Genomic DNA, 24,098 nt, shown 5'->3' with positions numbered 1-24,098 from the left:
ATTAGAGTCGTCTGGCGGGAGGCAGACATTGCGCAGACGTGGACTATCGACCGAGGCAAAGCTTTTTTTTTTTTTTTTTCTGTAGAGTCAAATATCTCGAACAAATGGGACCCGAGCGGGAATATTAATCAAAATCAGAATCAAAACGTTTCTCTTTGGGTGCTCGCGATGAGGTATTTCGTATTTATGTCAGGAGATCCGGCGTGCAGTACACTTTCCTGTGCAGAGTAATGCGAATTGGCCTTTCGTACATAATTCGTCAGCGATATTGTCGATCTTTTTTTTTTCTATTCGTTTTTGATTCGTCATGTTGGTGTTGAAGTGTATGTTAGGAGTTCTGTATCCTAGTTATGGCCATACAAGTATCTGTCGAAGAAGTCTGCAATTAGTTACCCCTCTTGTAGATGTTTGTTTTCGCTAACAATAAACGAGAAGTGAAGTTGAGTAGGACGTGTAACGCGTTGAAGTTTTAACACTTGGTGTGTTAGAGTAGCGGATTGGGTGTCAGGAGGCAGGGAAACCGGCAAGTGGCAGAATAATTAGGTTGAGGGACAGCATCGGGAAAAACTTGCCGACGTATAGAATGTGTACAAGTAACCCAGCAGCAGGAGGAAAAGGAAGTTGCTATAAAATAATTAAGAGGAAAGACCGCAGTAACGGTCTCACAGGGTAACCTTGGAGGTCGCCATATGCTGAAGGCGACAACAACAACAACTTGGAGGTCTTGGAGTGAGGCCCTTGTCCTGCATCGCGCTCAGGTCCACCATGATTACCGGGATGCTCATTAGGCTAATTACGATGATTATGGCCATGACGATGGCGTTGCTAATGCAAGTTAGATTGATAAATTACGCTTCTGGCACAGCAAACCGGTCAATTCTCGCCGTGAGCGGATGATCGCCATGCAAGAAAGGTATCCGAAAGCGAAGAGCTGATCACAATGGTCACGTCAAGGCTAGCTTCATGCTGGTCCATCTACGTTCCACCCGAAAATAAGCAGACTCAACTTGGCAAGTATTGCGTCCTTTTTTTTTTTGCTCATAAAAGAACCGAACACGCAGGAGTGCCGCTGAAATCTGCGATGTCAGCGTCACGTTTCCCTTTATGCGCGAGATTTGAGAAACAAAGCCTGTACTACATTTCCTGCGGTAATAAGGACACTTTTCTTTCGTAAGAAATGAAAATGGAGTGCTGAACGAATCGTCTACCAATGTAAATAGACTGAATACTTCTTTCGAGTTCATTCCAAATCAGCGCTGTAAGTGACAGTTGAACTTGCAACATGTATGCGGGGAGGGTTTCTGAGCGCCGACTGCAGCTTCGCTGCGCTCGCTCAAGCCAAATCGGGGCTACATATTCCCTCCAGCATCGGTACCTCGCATTTAGTAATTCATATATCGGCTGTGAGCAGGTGGCTTATATCGTCGACGTCACTGCGGGTTACATTTCGTGTTCCTTCGTTTCAGCAGACGTACAAACGTCGTCAGGAGCGTCAGGAACAATGACGTCAGTTCTGAGAGCACAGCACTAGTTGACAGCATACTGGTATAGGAAAGCTGCTGCGGAAGTGTGCACTGCCGCCAAAACAACGATTGCATTTTTAAGCAGACGTTCTCCAGACGCTTTCGCAGACGGCCTTACCCATATAGAAGTGTGACTGTTTCAGTATTGTTGCATGAAGTTCACGTGCGGCAGAGACACTCCCCGCTCACGCTGAATTAAGTTCGCGTAACAATGGAAGCGCTATTCGAGCTTGAGCTGTCGAACGCAGCAACGAATAAGAAAAGCGCGAAGTTTATCCTAACCAGCATGCGTTACGAACAAGCATTGGCTGGTGTTATTGCTTTGTTTTTTTTTTTTTTTTTTTTTTTTACAGGTAACGCTGCGCAACCCCGTTCATTCAACTCCCAGCCCACACACGGAAGGTCTAGCTTGATCTAAGGACTAAAACACAATCGAAACTTTGCTACTTTTTGTTAAAGTAGTTCTTCTTAGAAGCAGAAGGCTCGGCTGTTATAGACCGTCCGTCCGCTATATATATATACGGCGTCACCGCACACATTCCACAGCAATCGGTGGTGCTCGTGCAGAATCAAGATTGTGCAACACTCTTCGCGTCAGGCGGGCAATCTGATTAGACGCGTACCTCCCGCTATCAAATGGACGACAACATCCACGATATTTGGGATACAACAAGCGCGCCTTGCGTCATGTGGTCACTTGATAACAGCGATAATTGGGCTAGAGCAGTCACTGCCAGAAAAGAAGTGAAATGATATACGCTTGTCAATATCCATCGTTTTTTTTTGTCTGGCATTCGTTTGGGTCGTGATGTCATACCTGTTACGATGCAGACTATGAGCCCTACTTGTTGCTGCGCCACCTGGTGACACGAAATGACACAAAGAAACGACGAGACCTGATATAGCGTCATTCCCGATTGAGTCAATTGAGAGTGGACAATTCGCTTTTTTTAAAGGAAAGTGTCATCTTGCGCAGGCTTGTTTGAGCATCGTAATCAGACCATGCTTTAAAGGGAGAGAAATTGCCGAAAAAAAAAACAACCTTATTCCAAGACAAAACCAAAGCATTTATGTTCACTTCTACGCAGGACCACAGAGGTATTGGTATACCCACCGCGGTATAGCCTATTGATAATGGCTTTGCGCCACTGAGCTCGAGGCCCCTATAGTTCCATCTCGCTGGCGGCGGCCACATTTCAATGGAGGCGTAGTGCAAAAATGCTCGTGCAAATTGATTTAGGTGCACGGTAAAAAAACCCTAGGTGGTAAAAGTTCATCCAGAGTCTTCCAATACGGCGTGCCTGATAATCGGGTCGTGAATTTGGCACCTAAAACCCGACAATTAAATTTTGTTTTCAGACGCACTGCTGCCACAAAAGTCACTTGTTGACCTAGTATGCCTCTATTAACTCACTCGCCAATACTTCCAGTGCACACCATCGTGTTCACCAACTAACCCAAGTTTGTGCTCTATAGTGCCGTTGCGCAGTTATATGCTGGCAGCTTGCACTTATATAAACAAGCTTACTGTCGATGGGTCTATGAGGTGTAGACTGAACGCCTTGTTTGAGGAAAGCAATCGGAGTGAGGCGCTGTGCACGCAAGGCACTTTGTACGGCATAATGTGAAAAGAACATTGGGCTAAATATAGCGAGGAACTGATCTGGGCAGCGCTAAAGTAACGATGAACAGTTCATCAATAGCTTCTGCAAAGCCACTCGCAGTATAATCCATCACATAATGAATTCGATACACTCAAGGCCTGGTATTTCTGAGTGCTTTATAGGTCGCTTCCGTTCCGCACGCGTTCTGATTGTCTATTACAGACGGTGACAAAATATTACGCCACATTTACGAGCTGTACCTTCTTCCGGTCAGGAGGTTGCGCTAAATTGATGGCGAAAAGTACAAATTAAAGGGACGCAGATTACGTACATCGCTGACCGCGAAATTGATCCCGCTGCGACGAAAGAAACATTTATCTTCTTACCTTCGGAGAGGCGCGCGCGCGCGGAAGTGTGGTTGACAGTAAGGTGTGATCCACTCACACACGCTTTCCTGCTGGACTGAAACGCATCGACCGTCCTTGTTACGCCAAAATCGCACGTGGCAGCTGACGACTTCCGAGTAATTAAGAGTATACAACAGGTGTTCTACTTTGTTTCTCCCAGTTCGGGTTTAATTCAGTCTTAATATCATACGTTCCGGTCCGGGTGTACATCGAACCAATTACAGCACAGCTACACAGGCGCCCCGGTTGACGTCTACAAAGCAGAAAGCGGGAGATATACTAGGCAGAGGGGCGCGGGTGGAGTCTTTCAGAGCGCCTAATTCGTTCGAATTACCACCTGCCGTAACAAGGCGCTACACAAAACTACTACTTACAAGACACTTGTATACTGCTGGAGGGGCTTGTTCGGGCAGCCGCCAAAGTTTATACGCGGACAATCTACGATTTGAAAAGCTGGAGCGCATCCGCCTTTGAAGAGGGCTTCGCCGCAGTGGCATTAAAGCTACGAGACGCGAAAATGTACGGGTGCGTTGTTAAATTTTTAAGCGAGAGAAAAACGCGCTAAGTAGGGCCAGGGCTTTTCCCTTGCTGAAACCGCCAATAGGAGTCACGGAGGTGTGTGGTCTTAACGCTCTTAACGCTCTAACGCTCTTAACGCTCTAAACTGCCGGTGAGGACAACAGGAACGATGACGACAGGAAAGACAAGAAGAATGACGTCAACAAGCAGGCGTGGGATGCCTTGCGTGTGGTGTACGCGTTACAGAGGTGCGGCTACAGCGACGATTCCTTTGCCGCGCTTTGTGTGGCCAATGAGCGCCGAGAGAGGGCGCGTGCTAATCAGCGACCGAGATTGCGCGTTCGATAAGCCGACCGGTTGTCGCAAACAACGAAATGCAGCAGTTCGTCAGCCGACGGGGGACGGGAGCCGGCGTAAACGCGCGCACTGCCTGCCATCCGTAAAAAAAGGTCCGACGTAGGAAAACCTGTTGTTCATCGCGATTCATTTGTGCGCGTTCAAAAAAAGAAAACACATCTGTTTTCTCATTTGCATATACTTATAGTGCACCATCCACGGTTGAGCACTTAATTACTATTTCAGCACAGATTTTACAGTCCAGATTTAGAACGAACGCCCCGAAAACCATATATACTCTTTCTTCAATATTTGTCTACCGTATCAGTCGACTAAATTTAGAAAGTATATTTTCGAAGGAATGTTGTAAATGTATGGGCCTGAATACGGGATAAGAGTTATCGCCGACCGCGAACCATGCAACGTATACAGACTTCGGCTATAGGATATTGGCTCACGCACCTCCGTGGCTTATTTGCATATGCCTGCGTTAGTGTGCGGCAGGGAAAACTGGGCTGACAACTAGCTATAGAGCCGTAAGTTGAACGTCTCATCGCCTGTCAGTGCAACTGTACCTGAAGGCGCGCCGCAAGGCAAGGCGAGTCCCGGACAGCTTCGTTTAGCGGAATACCCGAGGGAGGGCGTTCGAACACGGCGCGCGCTTAGAAGGTTGCGGAGTAACACCAGAGCGCCCTCGGTGTAACCTTGACCGGGTGCGGAGATAACGCTAAGCGCGGTGGTATATTTTTGGCCGATGTTGTGAAACGAGGATGGGGCACTGTATAGACAGACTGGTCACAGGCTTGTGAGGTTTGCGGAGGATGGACGCGATATGTAAGTTTCGGGCTAACTGACCGGCGTATTGTAGCCGTAATGGCACCATATAATCGGTGCTGGTGAACGTTCATGGAGGAGGGCACGTCATGACGTATTGTCTGCTGCCGTCCATCCATAACAATATGTTCCCATAGCTGGGGCGTTGCACAGAGCGCTTCGCGACAGTGACCACTGCAGTACGGCCCGGGTCACTCTTGCACTTCGAAAACTCAAACATTCACTTGGGCGGAAACACCGTTTTTCGAGAAATGCGGGCTTGCCGATGCCGATTTGAACACCAAGCGTTCTCCTGCTTCTGAAAGTGAAAAGAATAGAAAGCATTGAAAGTGCGAGTAGCGTTATTTGAGTATCACTGTGAATGTGTTTAATCATGTGTATGATCCTGTCGGGTCCAGGTGCAGAGCTCCGACAGGCAGTCAAGGAGGCTCTCAATTCGGCGATGTTAAATGGCATGTTATAGGGTTCATTCTGTCTGCATTTACGGTCAATAGCCTTGCGTTCTGCGATTTGTTTGTGCTTAAGGAATGCGTCAGATAATTATTCGAACTGGACACGCGCTCGAAGTGTTCGCCAAGAGCGTCAGCTTGGTCTTCCAAGCTGTTCGCTTCGTCGTTCACTAGCGGCAACGGATGGATTTCTTTTCCTTTAGCCTCATTAGCCTGTCCCATACTTTTGCCTCTTGAGTATACGAATTGATACCTGAGAGAACCTCTCCCAACTTGCCCTCTTGGCCTGTCTTCGCGTCCTTCTTCCCTGGGACTAACATGTTTAAATTCTGTTAGGTTTTCAGCCGTAGGACATTTACGTAGTTTGCCCCAAGCTTTATTTTGTTTCCTTCGTGCCTGTCTACAATCGTTATTCCACCAGGGGACCCGTCTTTTGAATGAAGTGCCACTTGTTTGAGGAATGAACTTCTCAGCGGCGTCAATGATAAAAGCAGTAAAATGTGATATGGCATGATCTATAGTAAAATTGTTTATAAAATCTCGTGATAAGTACGTGTACGTGGAAAGCATTCCCAGTCAGCTGAGGCCAGTTTCCAGCGAGGGACATGGGGAAGAGAGTCATGTTCGGTTACTAAGTTTAGGGTTACTGGGAAATGATCACTTCCGAATGGTTTTTTTACATGCCAATCTAAATCAGGGAAAAGTGAGGCAGAGCCAATTGACAGGTCTATTGATGAATATGAACTATGATGGATATTGTAATATGTTGGTTCCTTCTTATTGAACAGGCACGCACCGGAGTTAACAAGGAAGTTTCGATGAGCCGACCTCTCGCGTCGCATCGCGAGTCTCCCCAAAGAGTATGATGAGCATTAAAATCACAGTGATAATGTAGGGTTCTGGGAGCTGGTCGATGAGGCTGTAAAATTCCGTTTTAGTGAGGTGATGGTTGGGTGGTATGTAAATGGAGCAAATGGTTATAAGCTTGTTGATAAAATTGCTCGCACGGTACAGCCTCGAGAGGCGTGTGTAGGGCAAACTGTTGGCAGGCAATAGACTATTTACAACTATGGCTACACCTCCGGACGAGGCAGAAGCGTTGTCACGATCTTTACGAAAAATCGCACATTGCTTCAGAAAATTGGACTGTGTAGACTTTAAGTGCGTTTCTTGGACACACAGCACCTTCGGATTAAATTTATGTATGAGTTCTGTGATGTCGTCGAGGTTACGAAGTAATCCTCTGACGTTCCACTGTAGTATCTGTGTGTTCATGTTGCAGACAATGCTTGTGCTGTGTGTCTCGTGTGAAAACACTAACTTAACTTACAGAGCCCTTGTCGGGCCCTGTGATGCGGGCTTTTTCTTTTTTGGAGCGGTCGAGAGATTCTCGCCGCTCCTTTGGCGCTGGCTGCGCCGACTGGCTGGAAGATGTGTCCATCGGCTCTTGCGGAGCGCTGGACACCCGCTCTTGAGAACGGTTTGTTCGGTGAAGGCCTCGTCTCGAGGGACGAGACCTTGGAGGCCACCAGCCGGAGGTGGATGGCCCCTTCTGCTGGGGTGGCGGAGCAGCGCTAGCTGCAGTCGCCGAGGGGGCAGATGGCTTCACCGCCGGCTCACTACGCATGGGCCGGACAGCAGCCGGAAGCCGCTGCGACGCTGCCCCCTGACGCGTCACATCGGCAAAGCTGGTTTTAGACAGGTAGGTAACCCGCCTTCGTGCCTCTTTGAAAGTTATTTTTCTTTTACCTTAATTGTCACTATTTCCTTTTCTTTTTTCCAAGATGGGCACGACCGCGAGTATGCGGCGTGCTCCCCATCACAGTTAACACAATGTAGAGAACCTTCACAAGACTCGGAGGAGTGTTCGTGAGCACTGCATTTCGCACAGGTTTGGCGGCCTCGGCAGTTCTGCGAACTATGGCCGAACCGCTGGCATTTGAAACATCGAAGGGGATTTGGCACGTATGGCCTAACACGGAGCTTGATGTACCCGGCCTCGATGGACTCGGGCAGGACACTTGAGTTGAAAGTAATTAGGTGTTTGGTCAGGAGTTCTTTGCCATCTCGCCTCATTTTAATCCGTTTAACATTGATGACATTCTGATCACTGAAACCCTCAAGGAGTCAGCCTCACTCAGCTGCAACAGGTCATCATCTGAGACAACGCCACGGGTGGTATTCATAGTACGGTGTGGGGTTACTGTTAATTGGGCATCTCCAAATGACACTAGATTGGGCAGTTTCTCGTATTGTTTGAGATCACGGAGTTCCAAGAGGAGATCCCCGCTTGCCATCCTGGATGCTTTGTAGCCTATTCCAAAAATATCAGTCAAAGACTTTGAGACAAGAAAGGTGAAATTGTACGTACTGATGTGTCTGACTTTTCAGAGTAAATGACATAGAATCGAGGGAAGTTCTGTATTTAGCGTCCAAAAAAAACTGGAAGACATCTTCGGTGCGCCCTCTTTTCAGACGGCGATCAGGGAGTGGCGGGAATTGTTCAGCCATAGGTATAAAATTTTTCGGCAGCGACGCCAGCCACCCACCATGGAGCCCAACGAGGGAACGCCGCATGACCTGGAAAAGACAGGTCCTGCAAACGCCAGCTATACGCCACTACTATAACCAAATATGTACAGCCAAGGTTGGTTGCACCACACAAGGTTAGCCCTCGCTGCCTGGAAAGTCGCAAGTAAATAGAAGAGAGGAGAAGACAGGAAAGATTGAAAAAATGAGAGAGAAAGACGAAGATTGAAGAGAAGGATAGGAAAAGGCAACTACCGATTTCCCCGGGTGGGCCAGTCCCAGGGGTGCCGTCTACGTGAAGCCGAGGCCAAAGGGGTGTGTTGCCTCCGCCGGGGGGCCGTAAAGGTCCAAACACCGGAATTGGCTCAACCCCAGGATCCCCTTTTCCCTGGACACGGCTAAGCCGCGCACGGTTAGACGCGGGAGGGGCCAACCCTCGTGTGCTCGGGTCCGTGGTGTCGCAACACACCAAACGCCTGCTGACGCAGACGCCCCTGCGGGCTATCAATTTCGTTGATCGCTTAGCTATGTATCGGGACGGTGGAAGACTCTATTGTACATATATCGAGAAATCCAGCAAGCGATACCAGTGCATCATTCTGTGTATCTGCACAGCGCAATCACACTGGCATAGACGTCGTACTTAAATATACACAACATAAAGTGCCTCTTAGGCGACCTACAGTATCGCACGTTTACTGTGACAAGACAATGTCATATAATGTGTACAGGAATGCAGCATCATTGCATGGCGCTCGCTGTGCTTTTTGTATGCCATTCTCAATTTTGTTGGTCGCTTAGCTATGTATCGGGACGGTGGAAGACTCTATTGTACATATATCGAGAAATGCCGCAAGCGATACCAGTGCATCATTCTGTGTATCTACACAGCACACTCACACTGGCATAGACGTCGTACGTAAATATACACAACATAAGTGCCTCTTAGGTGACCCACAGTATCGCACGTTTACTGTGACAAGACAATGTCATATAATGTTTAATAGGAATTTCGCAGCATCGTTGCAGGGTGCTCGCTGTGCGTTTTTGTATCCGATTATCAATTTCGTTGATCGCTTAGCTACGTATCGGGACGGTGGAAGACTCTATTGTACATATATCGAGAAATCCAGCAAGTGATACCAGTGCATCATCTGTCTATCTGCACAGCGCACTCACACTGGCATAGACGTCGTACGTAAATATACACAAAATAAAGTGCATCTTAGGCGACCTACAGTATCGCACGTTTACTGTGACAAGACAATGTCATATAATGTTATAATGCGGGAATGCAGCATCGTTGCAGGGCGCTCGCTGTGCTTTTTTCTATCCGATTCTCAATTTCGTTGATCGCTTAGCTACGTATCGGGACGGTGGAAGACTGTATTTCACATATATCGAGAAATTCAGCAAGCGATACCAGTGCATCATTCTGTGTATCTGCACAGCGCACTCACACTGGCATAGATGTCGTACGTAAATATACACAACATAAAGATGCCTCTTAGGCGACCTACAGTATCGCACGTTTACTGTGACAAGACAATGTCATATAATGTATAATAGGAATGCAGCATCGTTGCAGGGCGCTCGCTGTGCTTTTTTGTATCCGATTCTCAATTTCGTTGATCGCTTAGCTACGTATCGGGACGGTGGAAGACTGTATAGTACATATATCGAGAAATTCAGCAAGCGATACCAGTGCATCATTCTGTGTATCTGCGCAGCGCACTCACACTGGCATAGACGTCGTACGTAAATATACACAACATAAAGTGCCTCTTAGGCGACCTACAGTATCGCACGTTTACTGTGACAAGACAATGTCATATAATGTTTAATTGGAATGCAACATCGTTGCAGGGCGCTCGCTGTGCTTTCTTGTATCCGATTCTCAATTTCGTTGATCGCTTAGCTACGTATCGGGACGGTGGAAGAGTGTATTGTACATATATCGAGAAATTCAGCAAGCGATACCAGTGCATCATTCTGTGTATCTGCACAGTGCACTCACACTGGCATAGCCGTCGTACTTAAATATACACAACATAAAGTGCCTCTTACGCCACCTACAGTATCGCACGTTTACTGTGACAAGACAATGTCATATAATGCTTAATGGAAAGCAGCATCGTTGCAGGGCGCTCGCTGTGCTTTTTCGTATCCGATTATCAATTTCGTTGATCGCTTAGCTACGTATCGGGACGGTGGAAGACTGTATTGTACATATATCGAGAAATTCAGCAAGCGATACCAGTGCATCATTCTGTGTATCTGCACAGCGCACCAACACTGGCATAGACGTCGTACGTAAATATACACAACAAAAGTGCCTCTTAGGCGACCTACAGTACGACGCTTCTGTGCACAAGATGTCCATAATTTGCCTCAGACCGCTTCGATGTAAGTTGCTGTATCGGTCAATTATGCTTTAAGTACACTGTAAAAAAAATTGCTTTGGTTTTACGGCAAATCTGCTGGTAATTTGTGACCGAACACTTTCCGTAAGTAAAGAACGGTCATTTCCGTAGAACGGACAACCGTAAAAATAGACCGTATTACAAAATACGAGTGCTTACATATTCAGAAAACGGAAGACTCTGTATGCTGAATCGTATGGCTCGACCGTTAATGTACAGGTGCTTTCCGTATTCAGAAAACGGAAGGCACTGTATGTTGAATCTGTAGTATACGGTCCAACCGTTAAAATACAGGTGTTTTCGTATCCAGAAAACGAAAGGCTTCGTATGCTGAATCTGTACTATACGGTCCAACCGTTAAAATACAGGTGTTTCCGTATCCAGAAAACGAAAGACTCTGTATGCTGAATCTGTACTATACGGTCCAACCGTTAACATACAGGTGTTTCCGTACTCAGAAATAAAAAGGCTCCGTATGCAAAATCTGTACTATACGGTCCAATCGTTAAAATACAGGTGTTTTCTGTATTACGTTTTACAGAGCATATTGATTGTTTAGAGAATGTACTATCGGGGACAGAAGTGCCCAAAATGTGCGAATGTCGACCGAATTTTATTGGTGCACTTTCTGCTGGGATCAGCCATGCTAACATTTGCATTCGGAAAGTGGTCTGCAATGCAGATGATAGCGGCTGATAGTGCAGAGATGCAATTTGGTCGACACTCGCACGTCCTGGGCACTTTTGTCCCCGATAGTACATCCTTTAATGCAAATGTCATGAATACAGCTCATCGCAGAAGCAGCAGGTCGCTATGGAGAAAACTGTCTAGCCAACACATTGAAATAGCTCAAAAGATCAAACACTTTGCCTTTTGTGATATGAATGAATTGCACAACATATATACAAATAAGTGCAAAATTTTATTCGTCAAGTACTTTAGATCACAGAAGCAATTTTATTTTCTTCGAGCACTCGTCTTGCACTGTTTCCTGGTGAAAGCTGTTCCCACATGCCTTGCAAGGATAAACTTGCTGCTGTTAGGAGAAACAAATAATATGAATTTCCATCCTAAACGAAGTGACAACAAAAGACAATCACAGAACACAACAAAGCGGTAACTGAAGTATTAAAAAACCATGAACTTGGTTCAACATTGTCAGAACAAGGAATGTTGCTGTAGCCAACATTTCGACAGATACGTGTCATCAGGGCAGCAACTGTTTTCCTTGGCAGCGGTTTTGGATGTGCATAGCTCACTCGCCCCTACCCTTATCTGGTGCATATAGTAGGTCAAGAGAAACCAAAGTGTTAAAATAAAGGTAGGAACGGTGTGTTTCGCAGTGATTGTGATGGAGTGTGTAGGGGCACTCCGTAAGTTGTTACGTAAGTAACAACTTACAGTAGTAGTAAGTTGTTACTTACGTAAGTTATAAGTAGGGATGACCTAAACAGAAAACGATCTGTAGACCTAGTAGACCTATTCTTCCCAGAAATCAACATAGGAATTAAAATAAACTGTTTGGATATTTGGCGAAAAAAAAGCAATGAAGAATTAGGCAAAATAAACTTTGCAACATGATGTGTCTGGTTAAGATCAGTGGAAATGGCAAATGAAGGTACGTTATCAATAAACATTTAATCAAGATCCCATAAAGAAAAAAAGATATTGGTCAAATATTAAATAAGCAAGGACAACAAATTAAACTGGGTATGACCATAAATAGTAAAGAACAGCCTGCGAAAAAAATGGGACGGGAAATGATAACAAGGTGCAAGATAGAGAAAAGTTTAGCGTTGTTTACTGTATGTTCATGCCACTACTGACGACTTGAAGTTTCAGTCTTCCTGCTGAAGCTGTACTACTTGGATAAGGAAATGAGTCACTTTGCAGACAAGTCTACGTTCAGATTCTGTTCAAATCTTCAATGTAACTTTATGGAAGAAAATATTATGGACAGTCCTACTGGATGGGCATTCATTCAGCAGTACCATCCACAGGTATTAGCTTAAAATTTATTTGTCTCACTGGACCTTAGCTCTTGGGAAATCATTAGCTGTTTTTTTTTATCACAGATGCCTTCAAGTTATATCGGTTGGCAGGAGTGCTAGCAAACAACATTATACTTGTTGCCGCAGTCAAAAGTGATATTTGGTAACAATGAGTAAAAGAAGCAAACAGCATTCTAAATACTGATTCAAGTCAACCGAAAAAGCTGCTAAAATGAATGTACCCTGGCCCCCAATACACAATAATTACACATCACATTGATGCTCATCGTGTCGATCATGCTATTAGAACACTAGGCATCAAGTGAGGAGAATAAGGAGATCAAAAAAATTAAATTATGGGGTTTTACGTGCCAAAACCACGATCTGATTATGAGGCACGCCATAGTGGGGGATCCGGAAATTTTGACCACCTGGGATTCTTTAACGTGCACCTCAATCTAAGTACACGGGTGTTTTCGCATTTTGACCCCATCGAAAATAAGGGGATGGGCACATCCTTTTTTTTCGCACATTAAGTGTGCTTCGCATTAATGTTGCCTTCCAACTCCGAAGGGAGCAGTTTGCGAGATGGTGACCGACACATAAGAAAACTCATGACATTCTGTGCAGCAGAACATCACGCGCAAATACACTTTTTCCTGCAAAATGACATCCTGTAGTCAAACCTTGTGCACATGTGCCAACCTTAGAATTTGAAAAACACCACAGTGGAAGACACAAAGTGTTAACCTTGCTGACGAATACTAAAATTATTTGATTATTCATTCAAGATTCGCAGACTTTGCTCTCTACGGGTGCTGTAAACAGGCACCCTGCTTTTGCAGTTGTACCAACAATGATCTGTAGAGCAAATGAGGAGAAATGGTTATGAAGTTTACGCAGGAGTATACGCCGCAAATGACAATCCACTTCACATTTTAATCTGGTGGAGGATGCGTACTCTAAAATAGAAGAAACTAGTGTACCCTAAAGATTGCTGTGGCCGATGCCTGTGCACTAGCAGGTACACATAACATGGCAGTTGCAATTATATTTCTACAAGCTATAGTTACTGCAAGCTACTGCCAGTGTACTGGTCCACAGCTGTAATACATTTAGGGCAATTTAAAACTCTCTAATGAATTTATCTCATATGACAGAATTGGAATGCAATATCTTGCAAATAAGTGATGCTCTATGTGTCGTCCCATACAATGAAACACCTTTGAAAAACCTGAATAGCCACCTGGGCCGTGACGAGAGGTGAAGTGTATTCTGTGTAAACTAGTACAGCTGCATAGTGTAAAGCTCTGGAGAGTGCATTTAGTAACAGCTGTGAAGCTTTTTTCTTTTTTTTAAACTGCGCACAGTAAAAACCTCTAGCAGTTTTGAAAAACTCTTTTTATTAAAAAAAATTTCTGCGCGCAAACGAACAAGGACGGAGAACCATTTGCTTAAGAACCCACAGATCTGCTCAATCCAATCAACAGGACACATCAATAGCACATATAACAACACGTGTGATAAAAATGCCACGGATCAGCGCGACCCCGTCAACATAAAAACAGCAATGCACATAAAACGAGCACTTACGATGAAACTATGTTAAAGATAAGATGACAGGAGTGAATTCTCTTTATCTAGCAATGAAACAGAAGGATGACTGATGCATTTTTACTTTAGTTTTGCAATTCAGTGCACTTCCACAATTTCTCTCGCGGTTTGATTTCGTTGCCTAAACAATGTGCCGGTGCTTCTAAGACAAGGTGAGCACGCATGTTCTTGACAATGCATGGCCAAATGCTTACTAGGGCCACCTTTCAGACTGGACAAGTGTTCCCTTAGTCTCGTGTTAATGCATCTTGCAGTGTGCGCTACGTACACATGACCACATGTCATAGGAACCTGATATTCAACATTCTTTCTTTGCATCACCCTTACTTTCGAACTTACTTTTTACCCTAGAACACACATTACCTCTTGTTTTTAGCCGAAAACACCACTTTTACTTCGTAACTCCCAGCCACCTTTTCAAGTCTGTGTGAAAGGCCATGCACATATGGAATCACTGAAACCTTGGAAGCTAATTCTTTCTGCCTTTGATTTTTTGTGCATAGTTCTTTATCCTGTTTAAGTTTTTTCATTAGTCTAGCGCATGACGCCAGCATCACAGCGAGCACGTACCCGGCTTCTCTCAACTGATCAACTTGCTCAAGAAAAGCAATGTTTACAGTGCGGTAACACGACTTCAACAATGCTGACCTGAAATGACTGTGCCATTCTTCACAAGCCTGGAATTGCTTGAGGCATAGTTCATGTAGCTTGTTAACAAGAAACTGTAGCTTCTTATCTACCTGTACTTGCAAAGTAAAATTTAAGCCTTTGCCTAGAGAGTCAAAGGCTTCTACTACTATTGAAGGCTTGACTTTCACTTCGGAAGTACCGGTACATAACAAGCTACCAGTTCCTTTATGTCAAGTTAAAAATTCTACCAGAGCATGTGTGTTGGTCATTCACGCCCCGAGCTGGAAAACCGCTAATGAACTATGCCTCAAACCATTCCAGGCTTGTGAAGAATGGCATAGTCATTTCATGTTGCTGGTCAGCATTGTAGAAGTCATGTTACCGCACAGTAAACATAGCCTTTCTTGAGCAAGTTGATCGGTTGAGAGAGGCCGGGTACCTGCTCGCTGTGATGCTGGCGTCATGTGCTAGACTAATGAAAAACAGGATAAAGAACTATGCACAAAAAATCAAAGGAAGAAAGAATTAGCTTCCAAGGTTTCAGTGATTCCGTATGTGCATGGCCTTTCACACAGACTCAAAAAGGTGGCTGGGAGTTACGAAGTAAAAGTGGTGTTTTCGGCTAAAAACAAGAGGTAATGTGTGTTCTAGGGTAAAAAGTAAGTTCGAAAGTAAGGGTGATGCAAAGAAAGAATGTTGTAATAAACATCCGCATAAGAACCAATTTCTTGATTGTGCGAAGAATGTTGAATATCAGGTTCGTATGACATGTGGTCATGTGTACGTAGGGCAGACTGCAAGATGCGTTAACACGAGACTAAGGGAACACTTGTCCAGTCTGAAAGGTGGCCCTAGTAAGCATTTGGCTATGCTTTGTCAAGAACATGCGTGCTCACCTTGACTTAGAAGCACCGGCATATTGTTTAGGCATCGAAATCAAACCGCGAGAGAAATTGTGGAAGCGCACTGCATTGCAAAACTAAAGGAAAAATGCATCAGTCATCCTTCTGTTTCACTGCTAGATTCGCTCCTTTCTTTTCATCTTAAGTGCTTGTTTTATGCGCATTGCTGTTTTTATGTTGACCGGGTCGCGCTTATCCGTGGCATTTTTATCACAAGTGTTGTTATATACGCTAATGATGTGTTCTGTTGACTGGATAGCACAGATCTGTGGGTTCTTAAGTAAATGGTTCTTCGAAAATAAAACCAGTTGTTAGAACGCGATCGTGCTTGTGTTGCTCCTTTTCTTCGTCCTTGTTTGTTTATGCACAAAATATTTTTTTAATGAATCTGTTCCACTTAGGCCGACTCGCAGTTTTGCTTCCTTTTTTTAAAAGTAATGACACGTATGGCTATCACATACATGTACAGTATGACCTTCATTCCCAAAGTGAACAGCACTACCCTATGCGTCAGGTGCCTTGTTTCACACATTCTCCCAAACATTATTAGCGCGGGATGCTGAGGTTGGCAGGGAAACAGATTTATGAAGCAATATAAAGGATGAAGTACTCAGCTCTTAATGTTTTCTTTGCTGTTTAAGCATCGTTGGGTCTTATAGTAAGAAAATACGGAATACAACATGCATAATTCACGACGCAACCCCTTTGGAAGTATTTAGTAGTCTGAATTATTATGGATTGCATATTTAGATTAGAAGAAGGATTTCATTCCACTGCAAGAATGGCATCATCCGAATAATTCTTGCGTTTGGTGCTATATTTACTTTTATTTCAGTTGGAATGTAGATGCATCGACAGCGATATCACTTGACATGTCTTCAATTGACTGTTTCTCCAACTTAAGCAAACTCATATTCTGAAATGACCTTGTAGATGATACCAAGAACTTGCTCAGCAGGAGTATGTCTAACATTCACGAGATCTGAGGCTCTTGAACGCATATCTAAGAAAGCCTGGGGTGCATGCTGACCTCTCATTTAATCAGCAAGTTTCTGGAAATCATCTATAAGTTTTCTTGTGATGAATGTAAATTTGCTTGTACGGGAGAAACATGGAACTTGAACAGGTGAATTACGCAGCATAAGAATGATCTCAGCAAGAAGCAGGCATCAAGAAACATTGTCACTCAACACGCATAAACCGTCAGATAAAAGAATTATTGGGATGATTTAAAATTCTGGTAGTGGAATGAAATCTGTTTTCTAATCTATATCTAAATTCCTTGATTATTCAGCGTACTACCACTACCTTTGCCAGAAACATTCATAGTCATTATCCTACCTATGCCAAATTATTCCGACCAATATTCAAGCCTTCATAAGCTTTTTTTTTCACTGCCAATTCTCTGAGGGAGAAGAGGTGTCCTATTTCTCTCTACCTATTTCTCGTTCACTGTTCACTCTCGAACTGCATTAAGCTTAAGCAGGTTCTATGCTTAAAGCTGTGTTTCCCTTTCCATCTGCCATCTTTGACCCACCTGGTTAGCTAAGTAGGTAGAAAAACTGCAGAAGAGAGGTGGTGGCGCTGAGTTGGACTTGAGCCCCAAGGAACCTTTGCACGGTGGCTCGACGAGCAACTGCTTGTGGCATGGAGTGGCTCAAGCTGTGATGAGTTCACTTTGTAAAACCCAGCTGGTTACTGCTGGCCCGTCTTTGCCAAAACAGGAATGAACGTTGGCAGTCTGCAGTCTCGGTTTCTTCCTTGAGGGCCATGGCCATGTAAAGAAACCTTGTCTCGACAGGCTGCATAAAAAAGGATAATTTTCTGAGCTAAGTCTTTTTTCCTAAAAGAACACATTTAAGTTGTATTTGTAACTTTGCGACACTTTCCGGGTGATGCCAGCTGTACTTCATTGCACAATACCACAATCATGACTGAGCTGTGGCCATTCTGAATACAGCTTGCAACACGTGACAGGACCATATATACAAATGCAACCAAAATAGTAAACATTTGTTGTAGCTTCTGTATATGGCACTATTCGAATGAGACATTTGTAGCACTCTTCTCAGCTCAGTAAACTTATTTCTAGTTATTTTACTTTTCTTGAGGAAATTGCCATGAGCTTCTCTTGAAAAGTAAGTAAACATTCTTGCTTCAGTTTATTCTTCAAATTCTTGCATCACGAAATTCTTGCATCACGAATGGATATCAGGAACCCATTTAACCACAGGCAGAGCTCCATATGTTTAAAAACATTATAAATCAAAGTACAATATCACAATTCTCATAATAGTGTCATGCTAGTATTATTGGTGGCTATGGCTGCTTCAAGCAATTATTTTGCATTAAGGTGGAAACAGTTATCAAATTAAATTGTTTGCAGCAAGGGTGTACAATCCACAAAATCAATCAAAAAGGTCACGTTGTGTTCACTATTCAAACGTTTAGGATAGGTTACATACAACAGCTAATAAAGAATACAAACTTGAAAATCTCAACTGAAGAAGAAACCAGTTTTCGAATATGGAGAAAAATGCCAGCAGCTCATGTTGAGGACACCCTTACTATGTACTCCAAGCGAAGAATGTTGTTACAGCAATGCTTGAACACTATATGAATGTAACAATCAACAACCTTAAGCAGAATCTTAACACCACTAAACAAATCATGCTTCGAAGATTCCTGATCCGAAATTCTCAACAAATTGTTCTGGTGTTGTATGTGTTAAGCTTGTTGTGCATTCTAAAATGCAAGCTCACATCTACAATTTCTCTAAAGGCAGCTTTCTCAAGATAGGTATGACGTGCAGATAAAGTGGATAATGCATGACATCATGAACACTCTGATGTGTTTACCAGTGGGCTCACTCTTGCAGCCATGAAATTATGAGATGCAGACACATTTTACATTGAAACCGGTTTTGTGGAGTACTGCATGCTTCCCAGGCTTCTCCAGTTGTGAGAGCCGTCTCCCCTACACAAATGAGTGATGAGGAATAAAAAAGAATTTCAACATGCAACAATATGTCGGTCATTTGCTAGTATCCAGCAGGCTTTTTGACTCCTAGCTTGCCTCACACAAATCTACCATGCACAGTATTTGCTTTGCCCAAGCATCACCCACTTTACGATGCAATGTGTACAGAGCCCTTGCCCTTAGTTTTTCTGCTTTGGAAACAGTTACCGTGTGTTCAGCTGGCGTGGAGAAAGGGGACATAAAATACTATGCGCACCACTGATCTCTACTATATTTTGCTGGATGCCGCTTCGCTGCCCACAGAGCCAGGCGTAGATGAAGCCAGCGGAAATGCAGTGTCGTGCAGCGGCTTGTCCCAAAAGTAGGGCATACGCTGCACTTACTAGTGTGTGCCGTCGCATAATATTGCTGCCGTAAAAATTTTTCTTCATGGTTTTCCACATCTAGGCGATGTCTCCACATGTCTGGTGAGAGCTTTTACGACGTTCTGAACCCGCACGTGATAAGTTTTTCTTACAGAAAGCATTTTCTGATTCACGTGTTGTCAGCACGCGCCACTGATGTTAGCAATGCTGTCAGTGCTGTGATGGAAAATTCTGGACGTCTTCTCGAAATACTTCTCTGGACTGCTTCGGTAGCTTACGGCACAAAGGGCAAGCACTATAGCAGAAGAAATGCCGCACTCCCGTGCAGGTGAAATGCCACAGCAAAGTCGTGAAGTACCAACTTCTGGGACAAGGTTGGCTTCAGTCGAAGGCACTCAATGCGCTATCCAGCCCCCTACAGTAGAGCTCAGTGGTGTGCAACCTTTTATACTAGCTTTGCTTTCTAGTCGGAACATTGGAAACAGCTCCCACCTTACTTTTCTCAACCTGTGACATGCGAACCAAAAGTCGCATCACTGTATTGATTCTATGGCTTTAGTTTTCGAAGCGAACTGCCTGCATATTCTAGCATGTTGTTAAAAAATATAGTTAGCAAATTTTTACTGCTACAAGACAGGTTAGTTGGCTGATAGAAATGTGAAACATGTTACCAGCGCTCTGATAGGATGCAAGAAGCAGAATAGAAATTTACTTGGCACAGGGGCTACAGCAGGCAAGTATGGTTACTGTATGCTCTAGTGTTGTTTCAAGTAAAAGTTAAGTTTTTATGCTGTATTTCTACTTATTCTGAACCATCAAACTGCACAATCAATGTTCCAAGATTATACACTCTTGGCGTTTGATTGCCCATGTCATTTATTTCCTATGAACACAGGCAGTAATCCCTCTATAATAAGCAAAATGAGTTATAAAAGGAAAAGCCGTGATATTATTCCACAATTGCCGAGGGCAGAAGTAATGGCTGATAGCACTTAATTGAAGCTACATAAATATTCAGTTTTCTCACAGCTTGTTCAGCAAGTAATAAAGAGGTATGCTGTACACCTTTACATGACCAATGCAATCTGGTGAGAGACTGTGCACTGAGTCTGCTTGGTTGTGTTTGGCAGTTTGACTTTGGTATTTTGCTATACATAATTCCTTGGGTACTCGTAGCTTACTTGCGATAAAATGGAACTTGGAGCAGTGGTCATCTATACATAAATATTTGCACATAAATAACGCAACCACAATTATAGCATGGTGAGGGGGGGCAATATGAAACTGTCAGAAAACGAAAAAAAATGATATTACGATTATAATGTGACGTGATGCCACAAGAAAACAAAGCAATGCATAGAAGCAGATGGCGCTTCCGTGCCACCAAGATTATTTACTAAATAGGCAGCGCTTCAGAAGTACCGGCGACACAATTGAACAAGGCAAAGCTGCGTTTGCTCGTGTGTGCTTGAACATGGCTCCACACGCAGTAGCGATCACAGCATTGTTGCCAAGTGGTTTAGATCGCCGCAGTTTAAAGTTCCAGAAAATGTACAGAAGAACAATCTGCTTTATAGCCTTACAGAATATAACGTGAAGTACACTACAAGGCCAGAAACATTCCTAGAAAAGTTGCCTTATATTTGCATAAATTGGCAAGCAGCATGCCTTGTTTTACCTAGAATAAATTTTCATGATACCGCTGTGTGCAGGGTTTTATAGACAAAGTGAAAAACATTCAGCCCATATACCACACTATGACGGTATGCAATAATTGTAATCTCATAACCTAAAAGCTGTAGTTGATTTTACAAAAGTTGACATTCTTCAATCTGAGCCCAGTAAATTTTAACACGCAGGGGCACCACTTGGCTAAGCAATAGGGATGTAATGTGTATGCATAGAAGCATTACCCCATGCATTTGTACCACATCGCCCAAAAGAAATCAATTTTCCCGTCCAAGTCTGCCTCATGCAAGACTGGAATTAAAGCAAAAGTTTATACAGTCATCCAAACAAGAACACCTCATTTTCACATATGAAATTCATATAAATATATCTCTCTTGATGCCAGCCTCCTGGAATGCTGAACCTTGCTGCATGCTTTAGAGAAATTATAGTAGTAGCACTTTAAAGTTATTTAGGGCTGCAGGGCTGCAGTGTTGCAGAACACACCTACAAATGCTGCATTTCATGAGTAACAAGTTCATTGATTTGCTTCAACAACCTACCAAGAGCAAATTAAAACAATTTCTTCCTGTTTAGCATTTTTGCCTGCTACACCACAATCGAATGTCATCAATATATTAACTAGGAGAAACAAATCTGGCTTATACGGGGCGTCCCAACTATTACACACAAAGGTTTGAAAATATGCAAATACTACGTATCTGGACACGACCAAGATAACGTTTGCCATGACCTGGAGATACTCACTTTTTTGCATTCTGCCTAATTGCATAATTAAGTGTAAATTATTTAATCAACTTCTCAAATATTTTAATTACATGAAATACGTGCGACATGAAAGTTTTTCCGAGCGTGAAAGAAAGCCACGAATACACGCAAAGAGCCTCGAGCGGCCATTCGTGCGGCAATTTTATGTGTATTCGCGAGCTTCTTTCCCGTTCGAAAGAACACTTATGTAGCACTTTTTGCACAACAAGATGCTGTATCGGGAGTTGTTCATGGTGTTCTACAATTTCCTCACTTACACTTTTCATCTAATTAGAGTAATTGAGAGGTTGATTAAGACTAATGATCTAATTAGGCGGAATGCAAAGAATATTCTCAGTATCTCCAAGCAATGGCAAACGTAATAATAACTTGGTTTTGTCCAGCTGCGTGGCATCTGCATTTTTAAAAATATTTATGCATCATAGTTGGGACACCGTATATTAACACCTTCACATATTGCCACAGCTCTGTCTTGTAATATTCAAAGGGTGCTTGTCCAACAGCACTCCAATGTCACTAACAGTGATCACCTACACAGCTAAGTGGATCACCATGATGCAAGTTGGTAGTAAAATGCTGTGAGAAACAAATCCACTCACTTTGAAGGCAATAATATTGCGGTAACTTGAGAGACATGGCCTCATGGCAGGCAGCAGATTTCTCAGCTCCAGCAGGACACCAGCAACTAGTCTTTCAGTAAAAGAAAATATTGAATCAGTAATGTTATGTTACCTTGTTCTTGCTAAGCATCAGCACAATCATCTGATTTTCATGCATATCTACTTTCTGCTTAAGCAGTTCAACTGAAGTATTTATAAAATACAGTCTATGTTGATTGCATTTGCTTCTCTGGCATGTACAATTTTTTTGCAACTGATACATTTACAGCTAGCTACACGACACGAACGCTTGGACTGCCCAGACATCATTAGAAGCAAAACGTCTTGTTGCACCACAAGCAGTTGCACCAAGGAAAGACACAGCAGAGCTAACAATTTTTTTTTGTAACTACAATGAAAATGCATGCAAGCAAGGAGGCAACTATCGCACGTATAGTGCCAGTACAAGCGTCAATACAAATTATGTGCGCAACTGAATGCACTCTTATTCTAAGTTTTTAACGCGCATGAGCAATAGGTTATACGCGCCACACGAAAAATTTCGATCACGCTACCATGGAGATCGATGTGAAATTATATGTGATCCTTTTTCCTATTCACGCGCCATTTTCGCCCTATAACGCTGTTTACTGGCCTTTTGAAAAAAAGAGTTCTGTTCGCGACGCCAGCTTACCACACATCATCTAAACAGCTACGCTATGCAAACCGAACAAATAGAATTACAACGGGCTTACCTCATACGTACGCGTACGCGCAGCGTGCGTACACTGTTGAACATCCGTTGAGGGCAGGCTATCCCGTATCCAAGCGCATACGTGCACCCGTTCACAGGACTTCTTCGATGCCGCAGCGTGCAGAGTTTTGTAGACGAAGGGACACACTCCGTTCAAACATCCCCGCGCTAGGACGGCACTTGACGAGCACAGAAGCGTACACCACACCGCGACAAATTCGGAACTTTGCCAGTCCTAACATGCCGAGAGTCGTACAGCCGAGAGTCAAGCAGCCTAACCATCCATCGCGTCTGTTCTTCGCTCACGATGCGTCAGTCTCTGTTCCCTCGGGCCTTGCTCCACTCTTGAGTATAAATCAAGACATATTTACGGTAAACTAACAAACTGTACAACCTAAAACGATAAAAGCCGGCTGACTACACAATGCAGCTCCGTCAACCGCTCGTCTTGTTACATCCTCCGAGATCGGAAGCGCCGCGTGTGGTTCCACCTGGTGCTGGGAGCGCGGAGAACAAAACAAAATCGGTTTCGTTTTCCCATTTATGCAGTAGTTGTTGGAAGAGTAAAATGATTGCTTGACAAATAATTGAACTCTGGAAGAGGAGATCGTTTTCTCTGCCACAAGGTAGTACATTGTATACAAAGAGATAGAGAAAGCAAGGAGAGGAAAAGCAGAGAAGTCAACCAGACGAGAGTCCAGTGAGCGTTGCAATGCCGTGCTAGAGTGTAATGCGATGCGTCAATAAGCTCTAGTATAGTGTTCATTTGGACTGGCTGGTGCAAGTAATGAACGGGAAAATAATGAGTTGTGCCATTACTTTTACCCATGGATAAAGCTCATGTAATGAATGGTGTTACATGTTGGGTTAAAAAAGAAATAAAGGTAGAATCATTATGCCAACTCGGGACAGGGCGTTTTTTTTTCTTTTTCTTTCTCTCTTTCCTTTTGACAGTACACACAGTGCTTTATCACTCATCTTCGATCACCTTCCCGTAGTTTGCACACGTATTGGTGCCTGTTCGATGCCGCAGCGTGCAAAGTTTTGTAGCCGAGTGAAACACATTCCGCGCAAGTATACCCACGCTATGACGGCACATGACGAGCGCACAAACATACACCACACAGCGACAAATTCGGAACTTTGCCTATTCAAACATGCCGAGAGTCAAGCAGCCTAACCA

General features: G+C 43.8%; 2 long non-coding RNA genes across 2 annotated transcripts; one reads left to right on the top strand and one right to left on the bottom strand.

Annotated features, from left to right (window-relative positions):
* Nucleotides 1-7,220: 7,220 nt before the first annotated feature.
* Nucleotides 7,221-8,207, top strand: LOC125947303 (uncharacterized). The gene is made up of 3 exons (XR_007468171.1): nucleotides 7,221-7,374; nucleotides 7,564-7,704; nucleotides 8,148-8,207. It is a non-coding gene; the product is annotated as an uncharacterized LOC125947303 (long non-coding RNA).
* Nucleotides 8,208-10,645: 2,438 nt separating this feature from the next.
* On the bottom strand, nucleotides 10,646-23,787 carry LOC125946668 (uncharacterized). Its single transcript, XR_007467758.1, has 4 exons — nucleotides 22,917-23,787; nucleotides 22,162-22,252; nucleotides 17,299-17,563; nucleotides 10,646-11,660 (listed from the first exon to the last, which is right to left on the bottom strand). It is a non-coding gene; the product is annotated as an uncharacterized LOC125946668 (long non-coding RNA).
* Nucleotides 23,788-24,098: the final 311 nt, after the last annotated feature.

This window comes from Dermacentor silvarum, chromosome 7 (assembly GCF_013339745.2).
Source record: "Dermacentor silvarum isolate Dsil-2018 chromosome 7, BIME_Dsil_1.4, whole genome shotgun sequence".
Classification (NCBI taxonomy): domain Eukaryota; kingdom Metazoa; phylum Arthropoda; class Arachnida; order Ixodida; family Ixodidae; genus Dermacentor; species Dermacentor silvarum.
Note: the sequence above shows the minus strand (reverse complement) of the source record. Positions and strands in the feature narration are given on the sequence as shown.